This window comes from Callospermophilus lateralis, chromosome 8 (assembly GCF_048772815.1).
Source record: "Callospermophilus lateralis isolate mCalLat2 chromosome 8, mCalLat2.hap1, whole genome shotgun sequence".
In the NCBI taxonomy this organism is placed as follows: Eukaryota; Metazoa; Chordata; class Mammalia; order Rodentia; family Sciuridae; genus Callospermophilus; species Callospermophilus lateralis.
Window position 1 is genome coordinate 53,690,818 of NC_135312.1, and position 15,873 is coordinate 53,706,690.

At 35.1% G+C, this 15,873-nt stretch overlaps 1 protein-coding gene across 3 annotated transcripts in view; it reads left to right on the forward strand.

Moving 5' to 3' along the window:
• Mob1b (MOB kinase activator 1B) overlaps positions 1-15,873 on the forward strand; it is a 58,016-nt gene that overhangs the window by 13,615 nt on the left and 28,528 nt on the right. The window contains exon 1 of one of the 3 annotated variants that reach the window (XM_076864370.2): positions 4,738-4,785. The exons of the other annotated variants lie outside the window; for them this stretch is intronic. The gene's annotated coding sequence lies outside the window, so the exon portion shown is untranslated. Of the gene's footprint in view, positions 1-4,737; positions 4,786-15,873 lie in introns of those variants that run through there. 3 annotated transcript variants of the gene reach the window in all.

The following is a 15,873-nucleotide window of genomic DNA, read 5'->3' on the forward strand; positions in this document are numbered from 1 at the left end:
CATGTTATGTGGATGAACTTTTTTTTTTTTTAATTTTAAAAAATTTTTTGTAGTTGTAGGTGGACAGCATGCCTTTGTTTTATTTATTTTTATGCAGTGCAAAGTATCGAACCAAGTAGCTCTGCTACTGAGCTATAGCCTCAACTCCTGAACAAACTATTTTGAATAGTTGTTTTAATTCACTAGTTTTAAGCTCACCTTTGGTGGCTAAAGATCCTTGATGTTTCACACAAATGTACAAACTTCTGAATTAGATGTATGTGTTCAGTAGTTGCAGCCAATATTGATAATAGTCATAAAAATGTGTAGTATATTAATTTATTCAAAACAGGAGGAATTTTGCAAATTTGTGCTTCTGTATTTTTAGGCAGAGACAGTTTTTATTGGGTGGATTCAAGGGCCTATTTTGCTTGTTCTTGGTGCTGCTGCCACTGCTGCTTATCTCTAGCACTGAGGTTTTTTTTTTTTTTTTTTTTTTTCCTTAAATAAGGATAGGAGGTGGCTGAATCCTTTTACCCACCTGCTTCCTTCAGTTCATTTGGGCTTTTCAGGTAGAGACTGGAATGGGCTGGAAGTGTTTGGCCAAACTCCAGGCAGAGGACCTCCATATTGTTTGCTTACCACTTACTCCAGCCTCATCTGTGCCTTTGTACAATGACTTACCTCTTTAACTGTACTCAGCTATTTTATTTGCATTTTTTTCAACTTGAATTTCTCCAAAGACAGCCTGCCTTTGTAAATGCTATTCCTATTATTCTAGCTAGACTGCTTTTCTCCTCATACCCATTTTTTTTAGTTTAGGATCCAACTCTTTTCCTGGCCTGTGTCCCCTTCAGTTTTTAGATACCATTTCCATGCTCTTCATAGTCCTTATTATATCCTTTTTTGAAAAGATAACTGTGATCCCTGTTATGTGGTTCCCTTGAAGTTGCAAAAACTATTTGTTTTTTACTTAAAAAAATTTTTTTGTTGTTGTGCTGGGGATGGGACCTAGGGCCTCACACATACTAGGCAGATGCTGTACCACTAAGCTACCTCCCCAACCCTTAATACTGTTTGTTTTTAATTGTTACCTTGTAGCATAGTGGCTAGTATAATTTATATAGCATCAAAAAAACAGTTTTTTAAACAAATCAATAATTTCATTTTTTTCATGGCAGAAGGTGGGGGTGTGACTGATTTTTTGTTGTTGTTCTGATTAATTTTCCCTCATAAAGATTTTAGGGAAAATATAAAAAGGTGGCTACTGTGCACAGAAAGATTTGGAACATCTGTTTATTGGGCCATTATCACACATTTTTTTAATACCTTTATTTATTTATTTTTATGTGGTGCTGAGGATCCATCCCAGTGCCTCACATACATTCTAGGCAAGCGTTCTGCCCCTGAGCCACAATTCTAGCTCCTTACATTTTTATAGAGACTTTATAGAGACTTTTGTTTCCTTCCTTATTTCCTATAGTATGTACTAGGGATGGAGTGCAGGAGTGTGTTAGGTAGAGTTCAGGGACACCAGGATAGTGGAGGCAGGGTATAAGAAGGATGCCACTGGAGGACAGGACAGGGGAGACAGTCATATAGTCATGTTCCTGTTTAGGATAAGTCCCATTAACATGATGGCTCCCACCACTGAGAACTTATCACCATGACAACTCTTGCCTACAGCTTCAGTATTTTAAAATGACTAACCCCTGGTAAATTGGACATTCTAATTAGGTTTTCTAAAGTAACCAATAGGAGAAAATTGCAAATAATCTAATCAGGTATCCTAAGGTAACCAATGGGGGCAAATGGGGTAAGGTCTTTAATCAGGTCAGTATAAGGAAGAAACTGCTTCACAGCTCAACATATAAGACATTTATATAAGACTTAATTCCAGACATCAGAGCCTTGAACCCCTCATCTCTTGCTCAGCCCACTCCACTCTACCTTACGGAGTGCTATTTCTACTTTTACCTTCAATAAATCTGTACTTTGCCTGTTACTTGTGTGTGCCTTGCCCAATTCTTTGGGGCACCAAGGACTTGGGATCCCAACTAGACACCCTGATGATAACAGGGTACTTTACCACTTAGCTATATATGCATAGCCATTTTTATTTTTCATTTTGAGATAGTGTCATGCCTGGCATAGAGACCTTTTAAGAATTAGCATGTGTCAGGTGTATGATTACTCTCTACCCCATAAATTGTGTTCCCGATACTAGTGAAGTAGTGCTCATTTCCCTGCATCCCTACCAGCATTGTACCACCAAGAAAACAATCATAAAACTTCTTGGATTTTTTTTTTGTAATATTTTTTTAGTTGTAAATGGACACAATATCTTTATTTATTTATTTTTTTGTGGTGCTGAGGATTGAACCCAGTGCCTCACATGTGCAAGGCAGGTGCTCAATCATTGAGCCCCGCCCCAGCCCCAGCCCCAGCCCATTGGACTTTTTTTTTTCTTTTTCTTTTTTGTGGTGCTAATGATTAAACCCTGGATCTTGCACATACAAGGCAAGTGCCCTACCACTGAGCTACATCCTGAGCCCTGGACAATTTAATACAAGCTTTTCCAAGGATATTCCACCCCCTCCGCCCCTGCCACCCTGTACCAGGGATGGAATACAGGGTGCTCTCCCACTGAGTTATACCCCCAGCCCTTTTTATTTTTTATTTTGAGACAGGGTCTCCCTAGGTTGCTGAGGTGTTTGCTGAGTTACTGAGACTGGCCTTATACTATGATCCTCCTGCCTCAGCCTCCCTGATTGATCATTGGGATTATAGGCATGTGCCACCATTCCCAGCTTGTTCGTCTATATTTCTAATGGCATAGTAAGGGAAATTGCAGCCTTTGTCATTACTCCTTCCTTGGTTCCTTTCCTCTCCCTTTTATGCATGCTAATCACTGTATCACTGAACTGCATTCCCAGTCCTTTCTTCTATTTTAAAAGGAGAAAAATATATGCTAACATTTGGAATGAAGCTCTTTAATAAATGAAATTAACAATTTCATTTAAAAATGAAGTCATGTGACAGGTAGAGGGTAGAATATAATTTAAAAATCCTTTGTCTATAAATGTGTTTTACAGTTAAAAAAAGTTTAAAATAACTTACTCAGAAAATGTTTCTCTCTTTTTTTTTCTAAGATCGGCAAGTAATATAAGTTAGTAAAGCAGACTCTTTTTTACAAAGTGAGATATTTGATTCAAATTGTATTTCTTTTTTTTTTTGCACGGGGTGTGGGGGGGACAGGATGCTGGGGGTTGAACCTAGGCCCTTGAGCATACTGTGCATGTGATTCACCACTGAGCTATTTCCCCTGCAGCCTTATATTGGATTTCTTTTTTTAAAAAATTTTATTTATTCTAATTTGTTACATATGATAGCAGAATGTATTACAATTCATATTACATATATAGAACACAATTTTTCGTGTCTCTGGTTGTACACAAAGTATAGTTACACCATTTGTGTCTTCATTCATGTACTTAAGATCATGATGTCCATCTCATTCCGCTGTCTTTCCTACCCCCATGCCCTCTCCCTTCCCCTCCCACCCCTTTGCCCTATCTAGTGTTCCTCTGATCCTCCAGTGCTCTGCCTCCAAACCTCATCATGAATCAGTTATATTGGATTTCTTATTATCTTTCTGATATTTAATTCAGGAAATAAACTGATAATTTAATGCAAATAATAAACATGTTTGGGAGGCACATGACATTTGTAGCTATAGTAATTATGTATAGATTTGGTTTGTCTTTTTTTCCCCTCTGTATTCTAGTGTGTGTGTGTGGGGGGGGAGTGGTAGTGAGGGGATTGGGTGGGTCAGATTGAACCCAGGGCCTCACACATGCTAGGCAACCTGTCTATCACTGAGCTATACCCAGCCTTGGCGTAGGAGTTAAAGCTGTTTTTCACTTATTGTCTTGTATTTATTGCTTTTCTCATAGGGTCTGATTAGAAAGTATGCCACGTTTTTTCTTTCTGGATTATTATTATTTTTTAAAATATTTATTTTTTAGTTGCAGTTGGACACAACACCTTTGTTTCACTTGTTTATTTTTGTCCGTGGTGCTGAGGATCAACCCAGGGTCTTGCACGTGGGCTGTGAGCGCTCTACTGCTGAGCCACAACCCCAGCCCCTCTGGATTATTTTAAGGTGGAAAATTTTTTCCCAGTCACTCCTAAAGTATGAGTAAACTGTGATGTTCAATTGCTTTTGCTTGTGAAGAGTATGCATGTATGGTATGTTCATTGTTTCTGAGCATTTATAAATGGAACTATTATAAGCATAAGTTTATGTTAGGGCAACCTAGAATACTCTTTATCAGTAAATATATGCAAACCCCTGGTAGCCTCATGAACTTGTGCCTTTAAAATTAAAAAAAAAAAAAAAAAAAAAAAATATATATATATATATATATATATATATATATATATATATACACACACACACACATACCTTTAAAATTTAAAGGTATGTATATATATATTTTGAACCCAGGACCTTGAGTATATAAGCACACTTTCACTGAGTTACACCTCCAGCCCCTGTTCCTTTACAGCATTAAAAAAAAAAAAAGTTTATTTATTTTTTGCAGTACTGGGGGTTAAACCCTTGAGTGCTCTATTACTGAATGCTTTTTATTTTTTATTTTGAGACAGGATCTCCCTAAATTGTGATCGAACTTGTGATCCTCCTGACTTGGCCTCATGAGTTGCTGGAATTACAGGTGTGAGTCACCATGCCCAGCTCAAGTATTCTGATGATTTGCAGTTGTTCACATGTCTGGATTCTGGGTAGGCTCTTATAAGTCAGGCTTAAAAAAATAGAGCTTAGAATTTAGGTAGTTTTAGTATAGATTTTATTGCAAAGTCATTGTACTTTTTGTCCTTGTTTTTCTTATTCATAAAATAAGGGTTATAATTTGGCAACCTATAGTCTTTCTGATATTGAGGTGTTAAGATTTATGGTGACTCGTGGAATTGGTAAGAATATGGTCAAACTTCTGGATAAATTGTTTACTTTTAGTCATTTTTGGAGTTTCAAAAGATTGTATTCCAGCCTTTTTTGTTTTTAGGTCAATCATTTGAAGCTCTGGGGTCCTGTGATTTTTTTTTTTATATATATTTTCTATTATTTTGCAGTTGCTTATTTAAAATGTAAACTACTTAGATATAATTTAGCTTGTCTGTGGAACAAGTTGCTAGTTACTGAAAGATATGGTACAAATATATTTACCTGATATTAGTTATTGAGAACTGTCAGTGTACCTTTGGCGTTCTGTATATCTCTACATACTATTTAATTTCCAGAACCATCTGCATGGTAAATGATATTTCTTGGCAATTAGAACAACTAAATAGCTTACCTAAAGTCACATAACTTCTACCAGACAGATCAGTTCTAATCCAGGTTACCAAACTGCAAAAATCAACCTTTTTTGAGAAGGTGGGGGGATTCATATGAAATAAATAATGCTTGAGTTAAATAATAACAATGCATGGAATTTTCCCCCGCCCCCCCTGTACTGGGATTAAACTCAGGGTGATACATCCAGCCCTTTTTATTTTTATTTTGAGATAGGTTTTCTCTAAGTTGCCCAGGCTGGCCTTGAACTTTTGATTCTCTTGCTTCAGCCTACTGAATAGCTGGGAGTATAGTTGTGTGCCACCATGCCTGGTACCATCTTTTGATTAAGCATTCAATTTTTTTTTTAATTAAATTTTCAAATTTTAAAAATTATTTTTGTCAGAATTACACATTACATGGTTTAATTTAGAATCAAATAGTTCTGTAAGGCTTTTGATAAAAGCAACCTCCTCTTTTTCTATTTCCTAGATTCAGCCTCTTTGAATCCTTTTACTTGATTGTTTCGATATTTAATTTCATATGTTAAAAATAACATGTTTATTTTGTTACTTTTTGATTTCCTCATTTTGGGGCATTAACTATTGAATTTTGTGAAAGAAAAGTATAATTTACCTCATCCTTACTACCAAATCTCACGTTCATAATATGTCCCATCCTACTACCTTCTCAATATACTTAGTACTAAATAAACACAGTGGATAGTTGAGCTAAGTACTATGTTGTAATTTTGTTTTTCCTTTTCAGAACAACTTTATGTTATTTTTGGAATAGTTTTATTTAATTTTTTATGTAGTCATTCCCCAAAACTTGCCCCAGTTAACCTTCAAATACATTGAGATTATTTTACTTTATCTTTTTTTTTTTTTTTTTGGTACCAGGGATTGATCCCAGGACCACTTAACCAATGACCAACATACCCAGCCCCATTTATTTTTTATTTATAGACAGGGCCTCACTTGAGTTGCTTAAGGCCTTGCTAAATTGCTGAGACTGGTTTTGAAATTGCAGTCCTCCTGCCTTAGCCTCTAAGCTGCGCTGGGATTATACTGTGTGCCACCACACTGAGCTCACTTTATTTTTCTGGAACATATTTCTGTGGAGCTTTCTGGTTTTCTCTGGTCTATATTGGTTGATATTATCTAGTCCTGCTGCATTGCTGTCAGTTTTGAAATTTCCCTTTACCTTCATCCTAGAATTCTCCTTGCATAGTTCTTGAGTTAGATTTCTTATCTTTTGGATTCATGTCTTCTTCTTTGATTTACTTCTTTTAGTTTGGCAGATCAAAAAATGTTTTGAACCTTTATATATTTATAAGTTTATTCTGTGTCCATACTTGATTGGTATCAGCAAAGGCCATTAGAATTCTATATTGGAACTAATTTTCCCATACAGTTTAGTTTTCTTTTGTCTGAAGTTCAAGTTCTCTTTTTTGTTGAGAATTCTAAATGCCTTTCTGGTTCCTGATACTGTATGAAACTTTTTAAAAATTTAATTTTAAGATCTTTACATTCATTTCTTAAAATTTCATAATGGCATTTTCTGGTATGGATCTATTTTCATCCACTGTGTTTGGTGGGTTCTCCTTGAGGCTATAGGATATTTTTAGTTCTTGGAAAATTCCTGATTTGTTTCTTTGATTCAAAAATATTTTCTGTTTTCTCTGTTATATCTTTGTGAATTCCCTATAACCTACTTATTAATTGGATCTCTTGGATTGGTCCTTCATTTTCTTTTCTATCTTTTTGACCACCAGTATTCTGGTAGACTACTTCAGTTTTATTTCCTATTCCTTTTATTTTATTTCTGCTACCTTTTAAAAATTTTGAGAGTCCTATTTAAATTCTCTTTTTCATATAATATCATATTATTTCTTGAAGCAAAAATAATTTTTATTGCTGAGGATATTATTATTATTATTATTTAATATTTATTTTTTAGTTGTAGTTGGACACAATGCCTTTATTTCATTTATTTATTTTTATGTGGTGCTGAGGATTGAACCCAGGGTCCTGCACGTGCCAGACGAGCGCTCTACTGCTGAGCCATAACCCCAGCCCCTGTTGAGGATATTATTGATTTTTTTTTTTGACATTTTTAACTCTGTATAGTTTGTCCTCCAGTTGCTTTGTTCTGTCAATTTTGGTGTGATCTCATGTAGAAGCTTCCTTCATGTGTCTGGCAATCTTTTTGCATTTCTGCTTTTATTTATAAGCAGGATAACTAAAAAATCAATTGAATCTCTGCATTCTAGTGTATGGAAGGCATAGGCATGTCCGTGTCAGCTTTGCTGAAGGGCAATATGGCTAGGCTGTTTCCTTGTGGAACTCCTGGTATTTCTTTCCAGGATTTTAATTTTACACCTGGTATGGTTACATTTGCCAGAAAAAGTTTTTCTGCTCTTTGTTTGGAGGTTGTTATCCTGGCTGCAAAGTTTTTGGGGTCCTGATTGTGGGGAAAAGACAGGGGTCTCAACATGGATTATTCAAACTCGCTTTTCAGTATTATGTGTGATGTGTGTGCCTTGCCTGCAAGTTTACCTGTGTCTCCCAAGCCAGAGACACTATGTTTGACCTCTCCACAGAATAAATCTTGAGTTTCTAGTCTTTTCTTAGGATAAGGTTAGTATAGAACCCTTTTGTGTGGGTATCAAGTGTGTCTGGGGATGTAACTGCTTCTGCTGCTTTTTCTGGGGGGCAGGCAGTACTGGGGTTTGAATTCAGGACCTTTACATATGCAAATGCTTTATCACTGAGCTACATGTGAGATAGAGTCTTGCTAAGTTGCCCAAAATGGCCCCAAACTTGTGATTCTCCTGCTTCAGACTCCTATGTAGCTGGAATTACAGGCATGTACCACCACACCTAGTTTTTACTGCGTCTTAAACAGGCTGTTAAAAGTCTTATTTCATCTTGACTCTCATTTCTGGAGTATTCTACATCTATAGGTACTACTAATTCCTGAACATTTTATGGGAGTTATAATATAAATTAAGTTGTTTCTAACTTTAGCATTAGAATTAGGTTTTCTTAGATACATTATGCAATTATTCATCTTTATAATTTCCAAAAGTTTATTCTTTTATTCTTTATTTTTAGGGGAAAATGTTTTTTGTTTTTTGTACTGAGGATTGAACCCAGGGTGCTTAACCACTGAGCTACATCCCTATTCCTTTTTTCTTTTTAAAATTTTTTCTTTTTAGTCATATATGACAGTAGAATCTATTTTGATATGTTTATACAAACATTGAATATATCCTATTCTAATTTGTTTTCTAGTCTTGTGAATGTACATGATGGGGAGATTCACTGTGGTGTATTCATAAACATACAGAGTAAAGTTATGTCAGATTCATTCCACTGTCTTTTGTATTTCTTTGTTCCCTCCCTTCCCTTCATTCCCCTTTGTCTACTCCACGGAACTTCTATTCTTCCCCTTCCTTCCTCCTTGTTGTGGGTTAGCATCCACTTACATCAGGAAGAATATTTGACCTTTGGTCTTTTGGGATTGACTTATTTCACTTAGCATGATAATCTCCAGATTCATACATTTAGTGGCAAGTCCATAATTTCATTCTTCTATATGGCTGAGTAATATTCCATTGTGACATGAACCATATTTTTTCTTCATCCATTCATCTGTTGAAGGGCATCTTGGTTGGTTCCATAGGTTAGTTATTGTGAATTAAGATGTTCTAAACATTGATGTGGCCACATTATTGTAGTATGCTCATTTTAACTCGTTTGGGTACATACAAAGGAGTGGGATAACTGGGTAAAATGGTGGTTCCATTCCAAGTTTTATGAGAAATTTAGATACTGCTTTCCAGGGAGGTTACACCAATTTGCAGTCCCTCCAGAATATATGAATGTACCCTTTTCTCCACATCCTTGCCAACATTTATTGATACTTGTATTCTTGGTAATTGCCCCTATTAGCTGTTGTAGTCGTCATCGTGTGCAGCATCATCCTTCGTGTGCCCCCCCCCCCATTTTTTTAAGTTGCTGAGACTTGCTTTGAATTTGCAATCCTTCTGCCTCAGCCTCCCAAATTCCTGGGATTACAGGTGTGCACTACTGCACCAGGCAGATTATGATTTCTTTTTAAATTTTTCTTTTTTAGTTGTGGTTGGACACAATACCTTTATTTTATTTATTTATTTTTATGTGGTGCTGAGGATTGAACCCAGCGCCTTGCACGTGCTAGGCGTGTACTCCACTGCTGAGCCACAACCCCAGCCCCAGATTATGGTTTTTTAAAAATTCACTTTATTGGCTACTTTTAGTAAGGAGTGAGAGGCTAATATATATTTCAGCCCACCGTCTTTAACTTTTTAGCCATTGTTCTCAAAAATTTTCTTATAAGTACTAATCTATTTTTATTTTATTACCATGTTCTGTTAAGCATTCACAACTGTGTCATGTCTAAATGCAAAGAAATTATGTCGTTGTGTTGACCTATTTTGTTTTTTGAATTGTCTTTGCTTTGAATTTGTCTGCTATGTGTTAAGAGTGAGTCTAAAAATCTTTTTTTCAACTAACATTTCCATAGTTCAAGAATTTTTTACAAGAAAACAGAATATCATTTATGCATCTTCACAGTTTGCCAGTGTTTAACATGGCAATATTAGATAGCCTAGAGGATTAAAGATCTGTTTGTCATCATTGTTATCAGTTAAATGTCAGTTAAAAGTCTGATTTTAGCTAGGTGAATAATTTTCCTTTTGTTTTATTTCCAGTTTAATAATAAAAAGTATTAGGCCTAAGGTTGGGGATGTGGCTCAAGCTGTAATGCGCTCGCCTGGCGTGCGCAGGGCTCTGGGTTCAGTCCTCAGCACCACATAAAATAAAGATGTTGTGTCCATGGAAAACTAAAATATAAATATTAAAAAAATTCTCTCTCCTCAGCACCACATAAAATAAAGATGTTGTGTCCATGGAAAACTAAAATATAAATATTAAAAAAATTCTCTCTCTCTCTCTCTCTCAAAAAAAAAAAAAAAGTATTAGGCCATTAAAATGTTAACGAACCTTTAAAAGTATCTGAGCTTTGCATTTGGAATTTGGTTAACTAAATTGAACTATAGTATTTTGTCTGAAGTTTAACTGTAGTAGTAGATATTTATTGCTACATGTATGTTATCTAGTTTTCTCTTAATTTGTTCTTGGTTATCAGATCTCTCCCTGACTATTTTGTTTCTTAACAGACTATTTTGATATTCCACATGCCCTTTTAGATATGAAATGTCTCAGTACTGTGGTTTAATAGATATGAAATGTCTCAGTACTGTGGTTTAATAGATATGAAATGTCTCAGTACTGTGGTTTAATTTCTAGTTACCTCTCATGGAATTTCTCCCTGTCCCCTTTTTATTCCCTTCTGTCCTTTTTAAGATTATAGCATTTCTCTTTAGTGTGTCTTTCTTTTGTTCAGAAGATAGTTTAGTCCCTTTCATGAAAAACTAACTGTTGAAATCATAGACTGCTTGGTATTTTCCATTTTATCATATGTTTAAGTTAGATTGATATACTTAATCTGTCAGAAGAATGCATAATTTTAAATTAGTCCTATAATAAGAATTTTGTTCCTGAATTTCTTAAAGCTCTTGATTAGAATATTTTAATAGTTATATAAAGCATTGGTAAATTTTAGAACTTAATTATTACTTATCAATATTCAATGATGTTTTATACTGATCTGATTTTACTTCAGAAGGTTTGCTATATAGCAAATTTAAATCTTTAATGTCTTTGACCTTTATTAATTGGTTAAACTTTAACGCCAAATCAGGAATGACCCCTATTTTTTTTTAACTCTTAAAAAAAAAAAGTCAGTTGCATTTGAAATCTAATCAGCTGCTTTTGAATTGGATTTGTAAGAGAAAATGATTTTTTAAAAATGTTTAAATTCTAATTAATCACACATGACAGTAGAATGCATTTTGACGCATCATACATATATGGAGTATAACTTCTCATTGTCTGGTTGTACATGATGTAGAGTTATATAGGTCATGTAATCATGTATGCATGTTAGGGTAATAATGTCCGATTCATTCTGCTATCATTCCTATCCCCATGCCCCCTCCCCCCACTTTAGTCTGTCTAGTCCAAAACCCCATCCCCCATTGTGAAATAGCATGGAGTATCAGAGAAAACATCCTCGGCCTTTGGTTCTTTGGGATTGGCTTATTTCGCTTTAGCATAATATTGTAGGAGAAAATGATTTCAACTTTTATATTCACATTGCCAATATTTTTTATGTAACTGCCATTTAATAAAAGAAATAAGAATATCTTCTAGGGGGGCTGGGGTTGTGGTTCAGTGGTCGAGCGCTCACCTAACATGTGGCACTACATAAAAATAAACAAAATAAAGGTATTGTGTACAACTAAAAAATAAATATTAAAAAAATATATTATGGGATAGTATCTAATTTTTTTGGCATCAGTATTATTTCTTTGTTTTTAAAAAAATATTAATCCAGTGAATTTATTATAAATGAAGATAGTACAGATTATTTAATGAATATGATCAAAACTTTCTGCTATCACTGTTTAACAGGAAAATTAATAGAAAATTTTTTAAAAAGAATAAACTATAGAATATAACCTACTGTGTTTTCATTGAATAAAAAAATCTGAGGGCTGGGGTTGTGGCTCAGTGGCAGAGTGCTTGCCTACCTTGCATTTGAGGTACTGGGTTTGATTCTCAGCACAATAAATAAATGAATGAATGAATGAGTGAATGTCCATCAACAACTAAAAAAAATATTAAAATAAAAGCAAAAGTATCTGAACTTGTTTGTCCTGAATTTAAGAGTATGATTTTATCTGAAACATATGTCTATAGGATTAGAAAATAAATGTGGAGCTCAGAATATTTAGGGAGAAAATTAATGTTTTCATGATAGCTTTAGAGAGGGAGGATCTTCTTTGGCTACATTTATGAATTAGGTTTCAGCACCTGCCTGAATTCCTGTATGCAAAATATTGTTTTTATGTCTCTAAAGAGAAAGTCCATACTGTCTTTCATATTATCAAAGGCTCAAATATACTAAGAATTTGAGACCAAGAGGTTAGTAATGAACAAAATTATTGTATAAATGTTTGAGCATTGTGGGACTTTCAGATTATGTAGCTTAGAGGTGTGTCTAAGAGTTTACTGCTGTAAGTTATTTTTAATTTTATTGTATTCAGATATGATCTACATATAATGAAATGCTCAAGTCTTAAATATATAGTTTGATTGGTTGAAACAAACATATACACTTGTGTAACCCACACATGTTTTAAGGTCTAGAATATTTCATTCACCTCAGAAAGTACTTTTAACTTAAAAATAAAACCAAAGGGCATTCCTTTTGGGTCTTTGTATAATATAAGCGTACATTTCTACTTCACAAAGTTCTAAACATTCCATTAACTAAATTAGTAGTTTAGCTTTTATGGAGGAAGAACAAGTAGTCCTAGCTCCTGCTGCTTGCACTTGTTGCTAGTTTTTTTTTTCTTTTTGCCACTGGCAACAGAGCTGTTTTAATGATGATTTTTTATTTTATTTTATTATTTTGGTACTTCAGATTGAACCCAGGGCTTTCTACTTCTGAGTTATATCCCCAGCTTTTAAATTTTTTTATTTTGAGACAGTCTCTCACTAAGTTTCAGAGACTGATTTAGAACTTGTGGTCTTCTTCCCTTAGTCTCTCTGGTAGCTGGGATTATAGGCTTGCACCACTGTGACCAGCTACAGTAATCATTTATATGAGCAAGGAATTGGGATGGCACTTACTTACTCAACTCCTAGGTCCTTAAAGAGAATAGCTCACATCAGTTTCATGTCATTTCTTTCTTTTTCTTTTTTTTTGGCCTTATTCAAGATTGAACACAGGGCTTTGTGCATGCCAGGCAAGCCTCTTACCACTGAGGTACATCCCCAGCTTTTTTATTTTTATTTTAAGACAAGATCTTGCTGAGTTTCCCAGGCTGCCCTTAAACTTGTGATCCTCTTAGTCTCCTAAATGACTGGAATTACAGGAGTGTGCCTCTGTGCTTGGCTCCTAGCCATTATTATAGTTAACTCTTTTCTCCACTTAAAGTGATGAATAAACATCTGCTATAAGATAGTGAAATGGCTTTAATAAAATTTCCTAAAGCTAGATTAGTTCAAGGTAACTTTTTAAAATCAAAAATTATTGATCATTTATTACATTCCAAAGTAGCTTCTGAAAAAAATAGACAAATAGATTGATAGGACCTGCCCCTAAATAATACATAGTGGTAGGAGAGACAGTTGAGGCTACCATACAATTTTCATTGTTAGATAAATATACTAATAGAAGATTCTTTAGAATATAACAGTGCCTAATAGAGGAAGATGGTTATTTTTTTTAGGGGATCCAAAGGTATTTTTCTCTGAGAATATATCAAAGCAGGTTTATGTGATGAAAATTGGGAGAATCAGTTATATCACGCTCTACATTCCAATTTTCCTTCTCGTAGTACCAGTAGTGAGCCTTCAAATTCATAGAGATTAATCCAAATTTTGGGGACCCTCTTTGAGAAAAATGAATAAAAATTAAAGTAGAAATTAGAAAGTGAACATTTATAATGAGAAAAATCACAAGTTTCAAATTTAATAAAGCCAACGAAGTTACTACATTGCAGCGTAAATGATCTTTCCCCACGGTTGTTATCATTTTTTTTTTTTTTTTGCGGACACAACATCTTTGTATGTGGTGCTGAGGATCGAACTCGGGCCACACGCATGCCAGGCAAGCGCACTACCACTTGAGCCACATCCCCAGCCCCAATTATTGTTTATTTTATTTTTTAGTTTTGTTTTGCAGAATTGGGGATTGAATCCAAGGGTGCTGTACTACCAAGCTCATGCCCAGGCCTTTTTTTTTTTTTTTTTTTAATTTTGAGACAGGGTCTTGCTAAGTTGCTCAGCTGGCCTTGAACTGAGATCTTCCTGCTTCAGCCTCCCAAGTTGTTGGGGTTACAGGTTTGTGCCAACATGCCTGGCTATAAACCACTTTTTATTTACCCATTTATCAGTTGATGAACACTTGAGTTGTTTCTACTTTTTGTTCATTCTGAATAAACAAAACATTGTTTTTTAGTTGCCATGAACATTAATGTATAAGTTTGGTTTTTTTTTTAAATAATTTATTTTTTTAGTTATAGGTGGGCAGAATATCTTTGTTTTATTTTTATGTGGTGCTGAGGATCGAACCCAGTGCCTCATGCATGCTAGGCGAGTTTTCTACCTCTGAGACACAACACCAGCCCCAAGTAGTTTTTTTAAATGTGAACATTTAAAAAATTTTTTGGGGGGGAATATACCCAGTAATTGCTCATCCTCCTGTGTGAACCCCTGTACATTTACTGTCTCTTATTTTTGCTAGAATATTTGGATTCCTAGTATGTCGACTTTTTAAACTAACTCATTCACTTAGCAATATTAAGTGAAGTATTCAGGTCTTTTTGTGACTTGCTCATTTCTTTTTATTACTGAACAGAACCATTGTATGGGTGTGCCACAGTTGAACTCTTCTTGTATAAGGGCATTTGAGTTGTTTACAGTTTTGGTGATTATGATTAAAGCTGCTATAAATATCCGTGTGCAAATTTTTGCATGGATTTAGGTTTTCAAATGAAATGCTTACTAGATTGAATGGAAAGATTGTGTTTAACTTTGTAATATACTGCCAGAGTGTTTTCTAGCTTTGCATCCTTATTGAAAGGAAAGTGACCACAACACTCGAGCGACCAAGAGATTTTTATTGCAGCAGTGTAAAAGAGGAGAAAAAGAAAGAGTGGGGAAAGAGAGAAGAAGGAGGGAGAGCAAAGAGAGAGAGAAGAGGAGAGGAGAGAGTGAGAGGAAGAGCGAAAGTAAAAGAAAGAGCAAGAGAGAGAAAGAGCAAGAGCAAGAGAGAGGGACCCGGCAGGAAGGAGTTTCTTATAGTCCAAATTTAATGGGGTCTCTGGGTCTGCAAGCTGCCTTGTTGGTGTACAGTGATTGGATCATACAGTAGTGTCATCTTCTGCCTTCAGGCAGACAGGACAGGCAGGGCCTAGATGTGGGTTTCTGTTGCACCAGACAGGTGGGGGTCGAGTAGTCAGCCTTGAGTGGGGTTGAGTGTTCAGACTTGACACAAACAGGTTATAAAGGACCAGACAGAGAGGGGTTTGAGTGCGTGGGTTAGCCTCATTCGTTCAGCCTGCCCTGCACCTAACACTTGTCAGCATTGGTATAGTCAGTTTTGGATTATAGTCATTTTAATAGGTGTGTTGTAATATGTCATTGTTTTAATTTGTAATTCCCGATGACAAATGATGGGGTGAGCATTTTTTCATGTTCTTATTTACCATCTGTATATCTTTGAGGGAGTTTATCTTTTTTGCCCATTTTTTCATTGGGTTGTTTTCTTTTTCTTTTTTTAAATATTAGTTCTTTTTAATTATACATGACAATAGAACATTTTAACATAATTATAAAAGTATGGAATATGTCTTG